We start from the raw sequence: 12,877 nt of genomic DNA on the forward strand, positions 1-12,877 counted from the left end.
CATACTCATTCTGTGGTGGATCCCCCGGGGAGTCGAACGGACATCAGGTTAGCTGGGGACACGAAGGAGCAAACAGGATTTCTTGTGTCAACGGTGCTCTGTCCCACTGAGGACATTCTCATTGTCTGAAACTACACTTCCTGTGTTCTTCTGTTTTCTCCATTGTCCTTGTTGGCTTGATTAATTTTATTTTAAGAGCTACAATGTCGTTATGTTCGCTTTTGTTTTTTAAAAAAATATATATTTTTTATTGATTTCAAAGAGGAAGGGAGAGGGAGAGAGATAGAAACATCAATGATGAGAGAGACTCATTGATCGGCTGCCTCCTGCACGTCTCCTACTGAGGATCGAGCCCACCACTGGGGCATGTGCCCTGACCGGGATCGAACCCAGGACCCTTGAGTCTGCAGGCTGACACTCTATCCACTGAGACAAACCAGCCAGGGCTTCTTTGTTGCTGTTGTCATCGGGGACTATCCTTTTTAGGGGAAGTACTACAGTGATGCTGAGTGACATGAAGTTAATCTCGCTCGCCTGGCCACGCAGTGTCCTCGGACGTGAGTTGGATTTTCCACTTGAAGGTGGGCAAACCGTTCATGCAGCAACGTTTCTCAAGACCCGATTGCTCCCTTAGACGCCAGCGTTGCTCCGTTCCCAGTTCTCCCACATATGAATAGTGATGTTTGTGTCTAAACGTCACTCCCTCGAACACGTTCTTGCACGTACATGAATCAGCAAGGGAAACATTGCTTCCAAGGTCCCGTTCTTCTCCACGTTTTGCTTCTGTGGATCCGAAATAGACTCTCTTCTTTCCTCTACTGGTCCTGGACTGACTCATCAAGAATGAAGTGTGAAGGTGGGGCCTATGACGTTCTAAACGCTCCGGGTCAGCGCTCCTGAGAACGCGGGCCTGGGAACGTGTGCACAGGGCAGCTCTGTAGTCAGATACGTTTGGAAAATGCTGTTCTCTTCGAGAGTCACATTGCACTCTCATGTGTTAAAAGCTCTGAAAATGTTATGAAAAAAACCCCCCAAAACATGTCCAACTTTAACTCAGCATTTCCCAACCTTATATGATCAAGAAAATCTTTTCCTATTATATCTCTAGCAGCTGTTAATAAATGAAGGAGACGACAGTTTTCCGGCCCAGGTCGCGGCACCGCTACTGAGTGTTCTGGGGGCGCCCTCGCTTTCTGGTAGCGGCGGGGAGCTGGTGGCCGCGGCCTTTCCGGCTGGGATGAACCGCGCTCTCGGCGGAGGCAGGGGAGCCGAGCCAGAGCCATGGCCAGTACAGTGGTAGCCGCTGGATTGACCGTTGCTGCTGCAGGATTTGCAGGCCGTTATGTTTTGCAAGCCATGAAAGCATATGGAGCCTCAAGTGAAACAAGTTTTTCAAAGTCTACCAAAATCTGCCTTCGGTGGTGGCTATTACAGAGGTGGGTTTGAACCCCAAATGACAAAATGAGAAGCAGCATTAATACTAGGTGTAAGCCCTACTGCCAATAAAGGAAAAATAAGAGATGCTCACCGACGAATTATGCTTTTAAATCACCCAGACAAGGGAGGATCTCCTTATATAACAGCCGAAATCAATGAAGCTAAAGATTTACTAGGCGGTCAAGCCAAAAAATGAAGTAAATGTATGGTGAATTTTAAGTTGTTAGTCATGTATATGAAAACAGCTTTTTATAATAAATGTCCTGAAGCCAAATAAATAAATAAATAAATAAATAAATAAATAAATAAATAAATAAATAAATAAAGGGGGGCCCTAACAGGATGGCTAAATGGTTAGAGTGTCGGCCTGCGGACTGAAGGGTCCCGGGTTCGATGCCGGTCAAGGGCAGGTACCTCGGTTGCAGGCTTGATGCCCAGCCCCAGTCAGGGTGCTTGCAGGAGGCAACCAGTTAATGTGTTTCTCTCACATCGATGTTTCTCTCCCTGTTTCTCCCTTCCATTCTCTCGCTAAAAAATAAAAATCAATGGAAAAAATATTCTCAGGTGAGGATTAACCACAAAATAATAATAATAAAAATAAAAGTAAAATGAAGGGGTAAGCATTTTAAGAAATGCTCCTTTTAGAAAAAAAAAAAGCGTTCACCATCCTATGTTTAGCATCTAGGGATATAGCTCTATCTATATATTTCTGTACCTATCTATTTTGATCTGGTGTAACAGATATGTTTCTGTTCTTTTCAGAATGTTAATAAGCAATGGGCTAGGATGATCATACTAAGAAAACATTTTCATACAAAAATATTAGACACAAAAAATTACCTCTCATTCTACCAGCCACCGATAGCCAAAATTTCAGTGTGGCTATCGGTGGCTGGTAGAATGGGAGGTAATTTTTTTCTTTTTTCTGTTTTTGTTTCCCCTCATATCTTCCACAATGAGCAGGAATTATTTCTACATTTGGGGTGAAAAAACACACAACACAAACTTTATTTTAAAAAAGAATGAACATGTAAGGTTCTTTTCATAAGTTCGTAAGTGAGCACATCCAACTCCCTGCAGACAAGGCAGAGGCATCCTCCCACTTCAGGCCATTTGTCCCATTTGCCGGGGTTCCATGGCACTCGTCCTCTGAGGTCCTCGTGTCTGTCCTGGGAGTGTGTGGGCTCCTTCAGGTTTAAGAGAAAGGAAAGCAGTTCACAGGTGGTGGGAGGGTCAACCCCTGAGAAGTTAAATGGCTCAATCAGGCCTGCCTGGTTGTTCCTGGACCACGTGTCCAACAGGAAAGGTTGGCATACCACTCGGAATCCTTGGTTGTGAGCAACAAAGATCTCTGCTAGGTGGCTGGAGTGGAAGGTGGGTGTATTGGAAGCTCCCAGTGGGAAGTCTAGAGAGCCAGGTGTTGAAAATGAAGACAAATCAAGGGAGGCAAGGCACAGCCAAATCCTGCAGCAGGGATGGTCTTCTGAGGACGCTGCCACTGGTGCTGTGGCCGCTGGACACTTGTCAGAGGCTGCTGGCCCTGCCGCCCCTGACGCCCATGCTGCTGGGCACTCATTCCACCACAGCCCTGCAAAGGACCCCTGCCTCGTCCCAGACCTCGTGCCCAGAGGGACCTCTGATAGGCTGGGCCAAGGTGATGTGCTAGTTTCCTAGTTGCCGGGGCAACGGTAGGACGCCTCTGCCCTCTTTGGCTTCTAAGTAGGATGTGAGTCCTGCCTTCCCTCTACTCTGGGGTTCCACCCAAATGGAGAGGATGTTTAAAGGCTGTGTAAGAAGTAAGAAGAAGGAAGATGCACAACATTTGGGTGTCTGTTAGCGGGCGCGAGGGTCTCAGAGAGGCAGGGGCAAACGGGGGCCAGCACGTTCCGACGTGAGCCCCCCTCTCGGGGCTGCAGAGAGCGTGGTTTTCTTTCCACCTGGTTTCCTGAGATGGGAAAGCTCCCACCAGACTCTGCATCAGTTGGTAGAATATCTGCTCCTCAGAATAACTGACCTCTCCTAACGGAAACTACACTAAATAATAGAATCAGAATCGCCATTTTTCAGAGAATTAGGAGGCAACTATAGAATTCCCACCTGACCGCCAGGCTAGAGTTTGTTGCTTGCTGTGTCTGTCAGCCCCATGCGTTGTCTGTCGGGCACTGACCCAGAAAATGAAGGAATAACAAAGCATTAGAAAGATTTTCTTCTTCGCTCAAGAACTTACAGTTTAGGGAAACCTATTAAATAGATTGGTATTACCTCTGAGAAAGGCCCTCTGAGTGCAGGGAACGGGAAAGGAGTGGGAAGTGTAAACACGGGTCTTTTATTGACTTCCTTATTCGGGAACGCAGCCTTCTGCTTGCAGATGTCCACATGTCGGGGTTGAGTCCAGAGACCAAGAGAGGAGGTGCAAGGAGAGAGGCAGGGCTGCCGTGGGCGCTGGCAGATTCTTCGACGCCAGACACAGACCACAGCTGGACTGTGCAGGAGAAGCTGGTGGGGTTGCCTTGCAGAGTGTGGAGCCTTAGGAGTGAGACTAGAAATCAGTGATTACAAAATGAGAAAAGTCCCTCCGTTTTGGAACTAATATGGGTATGTTGACCTCAAAGTAAGTGGGGTATAATTTGAGAACCTCAAGAAGTTGACTTTATGTAATATCTATGTTATTATAATTTTTATAGTGAGTTGCTTCTCTCTTGCTTCTAAATGGTCAGGACACTTGAACAGCTTCCATCGTTAACCGGATCTTTGGGGGATTGTCAATATTTCCATAGGGAAGGAGTTTCCAAGCTCAGATGATCAGACTCGTTGTTCTGACAGGAACCAGGGATATACCTCAGAAGTGCAAACAAGAAAACAAACAAGTTCATGCATTTAAAAAAAATATGTTCTTATTGATTTTAGAGAGAGGAAGGGAGAGGGATAGAGAAATAGGATCATCTGCCTTCTGCATGCCCCCTACTGGGGATCAAGCCCACAACCAGGGCATGTGCCCTGACTGGGAATCGAACCGGTGACCTCTTGGTTCATGGGTCGATGCTCAACCACTGAGCAACACCAGCTGGGCACTAGTCCACTCTTTTCTTTGGGTAGAATGCATTCTTGCACATTTAACTATTTTAATACTCCTAGGAATGCATTCTAGGAGAGCAGATCTCTGGGAATGTGAGCGCGTGCTACCCTGAGACAGTGTAGCTACCTGCAGATAGTCAGTCACCTGGACTGAATCCCCACCTAGAACCGAATTTCACTGGTATACTTAAGATTTACTCGTCAGCATGCAAGAACGTCCAACACAGTGGTTCTCAACCTTGGCTGCACATGAGAATCACCTGGGAATCTTGTTAAAATCCTGATTTCTGGGCCTCATCCTCCGGAAATTGTTTCTTTGTTACTAATGATGAGGCCCAGAAATCAGGATTTTAACAGGATTCCCAGGTGATTCTAATGTGCAGCCAAGGTTGAGAACCACTGGTCTAAGGGGTCATGAAAACTGAAGACACGAATAAGAACTCAAGGGCTCACTTGACATTGGAGGTCCACTCTTTCCTAGGAATGTTAAGATAAGCCTCATGAAGCCCAATCTATAACCCCAGCATTTTTCCAGGGGAATCTTTGAAGGAAAAAGGTTACAAAAGGGTAGACTGAGGGATTAGGGTGGAGGGGATGTGCTACTTTTCACTGTAGAGGCTGAGGTGGTAGGTAGGATAGATTGGAATTTGTAGTATCCGAGGTAAGGGCAGTGTAATTTCACCTTTGGATATGTCCCTGGGTGACTGGTCAATGAACAGTGAGCATAAAATCTCAAGGAAGAGCTTGATATGGCAAAACTGATGTAGACCGGGGAGGCGGGCGGCAGTACCAGGGCTCCTGCTCTGCGTAACACTCCTACCCCTGGCTTGGGCTCAGGAAGTGAGTTTAGACACAGAGCGAACCTCTCATTTCTCAGTTGTGTTAAAAGATGGCGTCTATAACCAGAGCCATTCTGGAGAAGGACTCGCTGGACTGACAGAAATAGGAGAGCTTTGTGAGCCTTGCGGGCGTCCTGAGTTGCAGGACCGGCTGGAGAAGAGCGTTTAAAAGAAATTGCGGTCGTGCAGGAATTTTTAAAAGACAAGAGGATACCTTCCCTTCCCAACTGAGGCTCCTCTGCTAATTGACGGTGACGGTGACATCATCGTGTCCTTAAAACATCAACCATGAGAGCCAAGTGATAATCAGCAGTGTCTTCGGCAACAGCCACACGTCAACTATAGACGATGACATCACTGCGGACTCGATATAATTACCCCCTTTCATGTCAATCTTATCTTTCTCGTTCTAGGCATTCAAAGCACGTGACAGACAGGATTTGGTTGTTTTCCCCAAAGCGTTGTCAGGTGCGTTATTACTTTCATCTAGTGAGGACGCGGACAGCGCCTCTGGGAATTATTTGTCCGAAGCCCCGTTGGCAATAAGAGTAACTGAAAAGAAAGTGACTGGAGTCATAATTTAAAAAGCAGAACTTCCTGTGAGGCAACTTCAGGTCACAATACTGGGATATTTCTAATTTCAGGCATTCTTGGGGCACAGGGCATACGGGGTTATTTCCCTCTATTTGTGGGTATATAGGAGGGAATCGGGTAGCAGACACTTCAAGTAAAACAATTCAACTGGTGGTGGTTTAAGTGCTCAGCATCTACAAGGAGCTTCATATGTATCTTCTTTCCACGATGGCAGTGGCATCCCCAGACACAGCTCCATAAAGGAGGGCCACAAACAAAATCTGGAACACAAGTGTGACTCTATAGCATTTTTTTTTTGCTGTAGGAGATACTTATATTATAGTGAGGAAGATATTATAGTGTGAAGGTCTGAGCTGGAGTACTGGTTGATGAGTGATTTTTGAGCAAGTCTCTTAACACCTCTGGGTGTCTGTCTGTCTGTCTCTCTCTCTCTCTCTCTCTCTCTCTCTCATTCTCTCCTTTTGTCTGAAAATTGGGCACACTATTTACCTTGACCTATAGCTATGAGGCTAAAAGGAGATCATACATGTGAAGTGCTGTATGCACAGCAAAATGCTATCGAAAAACAAGGTGTTATAAAGGTCGGACCACTAAGGTTAGAGGCCCTAATACAGGTTATATTTTCTTCCAATGGGATCTATTTGCAGTGGGTCATTGTGCAAGAGCATGCTTTAAATCTGTAAAATATCATCTCCCTGGAAAATCAAGAGAAAAGAAAATGAAGAGAGGAACGAAGGCCCGGGGCTGCAGGTATATCAAAATTTAAGGAATGTGCCAAGTATGAGCGCGAGTCTACGTGGTGGAATTCAAGCACATACACACCGTAGGGGGCAGGAAGCTTGGAAAATAGAGCCGCCTTGCACCTTCTGGAATGTGGACCCTCTGTTCAGGTCTACGAGGTAAAGAATTCCATCGGAAGTATTTTTTAAAATTAATTGTGGCCAGAACTTAGCTGTGGGTAGGCCAGATTCCATCTGGCAACGTGATTGCTTCTCCAACCAAGATATGTGCATACTATAACCCAAGCGCAAACCCACAAGATTTGAACTCCTAACCTTTAAAATGCAAGCCAGCTATGTTGGCCACCAGGCATCCAGTTCTTGTTCACTGGGACAGGGAGTGCTCGTGAGAGAGAGCCCCGCTTATTGCATGACCCTAGAAGAATAATACCGAGAAACCCAGAGGAATATCCATTTTAAATAGCGTCTGCGGTACCAAAGGGATTCTGGGGCTCTGAGTCAGCCCCTTAGCTCACGCAAAGTTTACAGGCTCCCAGCGTTAAATGAAAGTCAGATCGGAATGTACGGCTTCTATTTCTCTGTAATGACATGTTGTGAGGAGGAGAGCAGTTGTCCTGGCTACCCCTCGAACACCAGTGCACTTGCAGTGGTTGGTTTGGTTTACAAAACTATCCAAAACAGACTCAAGGCCCACTGCCCTCTCTGCCAGGAGGTTGACCCACATAAGCCATTTATCCAAGGACTAGAATTAAAATCAATAATCATTCTTTTTTTAAAATAAATATTTTTTTTTTATTGATTTCAGAGAGGAAGGGAGAGGGAGAGAAAGAGAGAAACATCAATGATGAGAGAGAATCATTGATTGGCTGCCTCCTGCACGCCCTCTACTGGGGATCAAGCCCCCAACCCAGGCATGTGCCCTGACCGGGAATCAAACCATGACCTCCTGGTTCATAGGTCGACACTCAACCACTGAGCCACACCGGCTGGTCAATAATCATTCTTTTTACTCGGCACGTGTTAGCCTCTTCTCAAAGTAGTCAGACAATGGACTTCAGCACTCCGTTCTTTCTCAGAAGTAATTTAGCGATAATATAAGAAAATCAATTTCCTAAAATATAATCTTAGACTTTGGCCCTACCTACAAGTTGGAAGAATTTTGTAATGAAAGAAAGAAAGAAACAAAAGAAATGTGTTGGTACCTCATATCTGACTATGAAAAATCCACATACTATAACCTGAAAAGGAAAAATAAACATAGGTCTTGAAATTCTGTGGCAAAAAGGAATGAAAATGTTCTTTAAAAAAACACACCAAAAAACCCTGAACTTTATTCTCTGCAGGTTTGAAGGCGCACTTTGCCAAAACCTGCTTTTTGGAAACTTCCCTCTAGACCTGGCTCCCACCAGCAGGGCTGGCTGCAGGAGGAGGGCTGGGAGGCCTGTGGTTTGGAATGTGTGAATGTTAAAATCAGACATTGTTCCTTTTTCTTTGTAACAACAACAAGTCTTTGGTTTCGGCTAGACACGTGCTAGGTTTGCCAGTCCTGCCTTGTCTCTCTCTCTCTCTCTTTTAAAATATATTTTTATGGATTTCAGAGAGGAAGGGAAAGGGAAAGGGAGAAGGAGATAGAAGCATCCATGAGGAGAGAGAGTCATTGATCGCCTGCCTCCTGCACGCTCTGCACCAAGGATGGAGCCCGCAACCGGGCATGTGCCCTGTCCAGGGATCAAACTGTGACCTCCCAGGTCATAGGTCGACGCTCAACCACTGAGCCACACCAGCCAGGCCATGCCTTGTTTCTGTTCTTGCTACAGGTCAGAACTCTTGAGTGGGCCTTGATGCTATCAGTTCACTCTCCCCTTTCTCACCGGGCCCTGGAGAAGCTAACAGGCACTGTTTCCTGTTGAAACGAAGAAATGGCTGAGTGAGTGTGAAACGACTTGTGAAGGTCACGCAAGTTGGATTCTGGTTTGGAACGTGGAATGTCCACGTCCTCCCCTGTCTGTAGACCTGGCCCATAAGCTAAGCTTTTCTAAGACACTGATGCCCACAGGGGATGCTGATCCGCAAGGCGAGATGCTAGCCTGGGAGCCAGCAGTGTCCCGTGACCGGAGGTGGGATATTTACCGCCTGCCGGGCAGAGTTACAATGTAAAACAGTTTTACCAGGGCTTATTCTAATGTATAACGTGTCATCCAGATAGAACAAGGGTATATCCAACCCAGCCCCATCTATGAAAAGTTTTGCTAAACAAGCAACAAATATAAAATATTTAAAGGGACTGTGTTTCATGTCATATATCATATGTCACACACTTAAGAACAAGACCCAAGCCCTAGCCAATTTGGCTCGGTGGATAGAGCGTCGGCCTGCGTACTGAAGGGTCCCAGGTCCGATTCTGGTCAAGGGCATGTACCTTGGTTGCGGGCTCATCCCCAGTAAGGGTTGTGCAGGAGGCAGCTGATTGATATTTCTAACTATCTCTCTCCCTTCCTCTCTGTAAAAAAAAAATCAATAAAATATATATTAAAAAAAAAAAAAAAGAACAAGACGCAGGAAAAAACAAGGTCCATGATTTTTATATCATGGGAATACTACTATACTATATGGACTCTGTTATTTCCTGTGCCTTGTTCTGAAGTATGTGACATATCTTATATAATAAAAGGCTAATATACAAATAGACCAAAAGGCAGAATGACTGATTGCTATGACACACACTGACCACCAGGAGGCAGAGGCTCAACGCAGGAGCTGCCCCCTGGTGGTCAGTGCGCTCTCACGGGAGAGCGCCACTCAGCCAGAAGTTGGGCACATGGCTGGCAAGCACAGTGGCAGTGGCAGGAGCCTCTCCCACCTCCGCAGCAGTGCTAAGTATGTCCGCCTGCCATCTTAGGGGAGTGGGCCTAAGCAGGCAGTCAGACATCCCCCGAGGGGTCCTGGACTGTGAGAGGGCGCAGGCCGGGCTGAGGGACCACCCCCACTTCCCCCCCCCCCCCCCCCCCCCCCCCCCCGCTCCAGTAGTCTCATAGTAGGGACATAGGTAGTGTGTGTAACCCACCATATTACACAGCGGCTGCTGCAAATGAAAAAGCTGCCCCCCTAAAAAGGGCATGTGCAGAGGTCGTTTTCACTGGACCCCGGAGGTAAGCAGGTCTCCTTACGTGTCAGTGACACACGGAGCCACGCAGGAGGAAATCGGGCCTGGGCATCGCTAGACCCAGAGAGCGCGCTGAAGAGTGACTTACAGGAGCGACGAGAGCCGAGAGGCTGGGGGTCCTCTGAACTTAGTGCAACGTGCCTCCTGAGACCAGGGAGACGTATCGACAGAGGAGGCCACGGGACGTGGGACAGAGTTCGACCCAGGAAAGGACCAGTAGGTGACAAAGAACCAGGGGCACAGCAACCAGATTACAAAATGGGCCAATCATCTGAACAGACACCTCACCCAAGAAGTGATGCAAACGGGAAACAGGCACAGGAGGAGGCGTTCCGAATCATATTTCATCAGGGAAATGCAAACTAAAGCCTCCGTGACTCACTGCTGCACACCTATGGCAGCAGCCAGAGCCAGAGCACTGACCGGTCTCCTCCATGGCTGGTGAGGTGCGAAGTGGTGCGGCCACTCGGCAAGGCCGTTTGATGGCTTCTTACAAAACGAAGCAGCTCTGACCATCGGATCCAGCCATCATGGTCCTGGGCGTTTACCCACAGGAGCTGAAAACTGACGTACAGAAACCTGCCCACAGAGGTCGAGAGCCCCTGTACTCATCACTGTTGAAACCTGGAAGCGAGCAAGATGTCCTTTCGAAGGGAGGACTTTTCATCCTAATCAATAACTTAATATTAACCAGCATAAGCGGTGGTACAGCAGACAGTGGCATATTCTGCGGCACTAGAAAGAAATGAGCTGCCAAGCCATGAAAAGGCCTGGAGGAGCATCAGATGCTTATTGCTAAGTGGAAGAAGCCGATCTGAAAAGGCTGCCTCCTCTACCCATCCCATGGCATTCTGGGACAGGCATCACCATGGAGACGGGGAAAGTGGTCCGTGGTGGCCAGAGGCTGCGGGGAGGGAGGAGTGACTCGGCAGAGCAGAGGGTTGGTTCCCAGGGCAGTGGAATTACTCAATGTGATACTATAACGGTGGATACGTGTCATTACACATTTGTCAAACCCAAAGACTGTCGGGCATTCAGAGCAAACCCTAATGTAAACTACGGAATTGAATGATAACGAGGTGTCACTGTAGGTTCATTAATTGTAACAGATGTTCACGGAGGTGGGGATGTTGATAATGGGGGAGGCTGTGCATGTGTGGACTCCGGGGTATATGGGAAATCTCTGTACTTTCTGCTCCGTTTTGCTAAGGCCTATAACTGATCTAAAAAATACAGCCCAGCCCTAGCTGGTTTGGCTCAGTGGATAGAGCATCGGCCTGCAGACTGAAGGGTCCGGGGTTTGATTCCGATCAAGGGCACGTGCTTGGGTTGCAGGCTCGATCCCCAGTAGGGGGCATGCAGGAGGCAGCCTATCAATGCTTCTCTCTCATCATTGATGTTTCTGTTTCTCGCTCCCTCTCCCTTCCTCTCTGAAATCAATAAACATATATATAAAAATAAAGTCCATTTAAAAAATAAATTAAAAAGAAAAGAGAGATGGACAAAACCCTTGCCCTAATGGAGTATATTTCCTAGCATGTATTTCTCTTTAAAAGAATTCATAAGTACTCTTAAAACATTTGTTTAAAAAGTTGATTCTAAAACTTGGGAAGGCCAGACAGGGAGTCTCCTTATGAACAGTGCCTAAATGCAGCCTGTCTCACCCTGGCCAGTTGCTCAGTGGTTAGAGCACCCGCCTTCAAACTGAAGGGTCTTGGGTTTGATTCAGGTCAAGGGCAAGTACCTGGGTTGCAGGTTCCCCGCCGCGGTTGGGGCAGAGGCAGAAGACAACCCATTGATGTGGCTCTCTCACATTGATGTTTCTCTCTCTCCTCCTCCACCCGCCCCCTGTCCCTTCCACTCTCTCTAAAAATCAATGGAAAAATATCCTGCAGTGAGGATTAATAAAATAATAATAAATACATAAATAGATGCAGCCTGTCTCTGCCCAGGTGCACCATACTCACAGTGCAGTGGCCTTCATCCACAATTCAAGTGAGAGTAGGGATGGGATAGATATATCAGAATCTTTGCACCAGCAGCGTCTTAAAAGAAGTTAAGTACAAACACATTGTCTCACAAATAAAAATACTGAGAGGCTCAAAGGAATTAAGTAAGTTAAGGGTGGAGTAATTCAGCGGTAGGATGTGTTTTCAGTGTGCCGTCTCACAAACACCCTGAGACGTACTCGATATCCGTGTCCCCGCTGTACAGTTGACGAAAATAAGAGGCAAAGAAATTTGCTCAAGTTCACACGGCAAGTTAAATGGCAGAATCAGCTCTTAACTCCAGCTCTAACTTCTAGGCTGAACTTCCTTCCTTTCTTCTTTAACAGTTGTCTGCATAAAAATACATTTACTTGGTGGCAGTAGTATTTGATCATTTGTTTTGAATTTTAATCATACTTATTAGCAACTTAATAGTAAGCACCTTAATAGAATGGAAGTTCATCCTTTCCCTGGGTTTTTTCCGCTTCCTTTTCAGGATAAGTTATCCCAACTTTAGACTGCTATAAGGGTGTTGTCGCCAAAACCGGTTTGGCTCAGTGGATAGAGCGTCGGCCTGCGGACTGAAAGGTCCCAGGTTCGATTCCGGTCAAGGGCATGTACCTGGGTTGCGCGCACATCCCCAGTAGGAGATGTGCAGGAGGCAGATGATCGATGTTTCTCTCTCATCGATGTTTCTAGCTCTCTATCTCTCTCCCTTCCTCTCTGTAAAAAATCAATAAAATATATTTTAAAAAAACAAACAAAAAAAACCCAGAAAACAAAACAAACAAAAAAAAGAGTGTTGTCACCAAAAGAAATACGAATATTTCTATTCAGTCGCAGCATTCTAAAAGCTTTAATGTCAGCAGCCACTCCTATCTTCCCTTTATACACATCCAAAATGTATAGCCTAAGAAGGTTTATCTGAAAATCTGATGCTTCGTTCATTCATTTACTTATTACTTCTTCCAACAATAGTCACTGAGCACTTAGTGTGGGCTTGGCCTTGGTTATTCAAAGAGCACACAGTCATGGCCCTGG

The 12,877-nt window shown here is 46.5% G+C and overlaps 1 pseudogene; it reads left to right on the forward strand.

Annotated features, from left to right (window-relative positions):
• The first annotated feature begins 1,193 nt into the window (after nt 1-1,193).
• On the forward strand, nt 1,194-1,655 carry LOC118678889 (annotated as a pseudogene).
• Nucleotides 1,656-12,877: the final 11,222 nt, after the last annotated feature.

Source organism: Myotis myotis, unplaced genomic scaffold (genome assembly GCF_014108235.1).
Source record: "Myotis myotis isolate mMyoMyo1 unplaced genomic scaffold, mMyoMyo1.p scaffold_m19_p_21, whole genome shotgun sequence".
NCBI lineage: Eukaryota > Metazoa > Chordata > Mammalia > Chiroptera > Vespertilionidae > Myotis > Myotis myotis.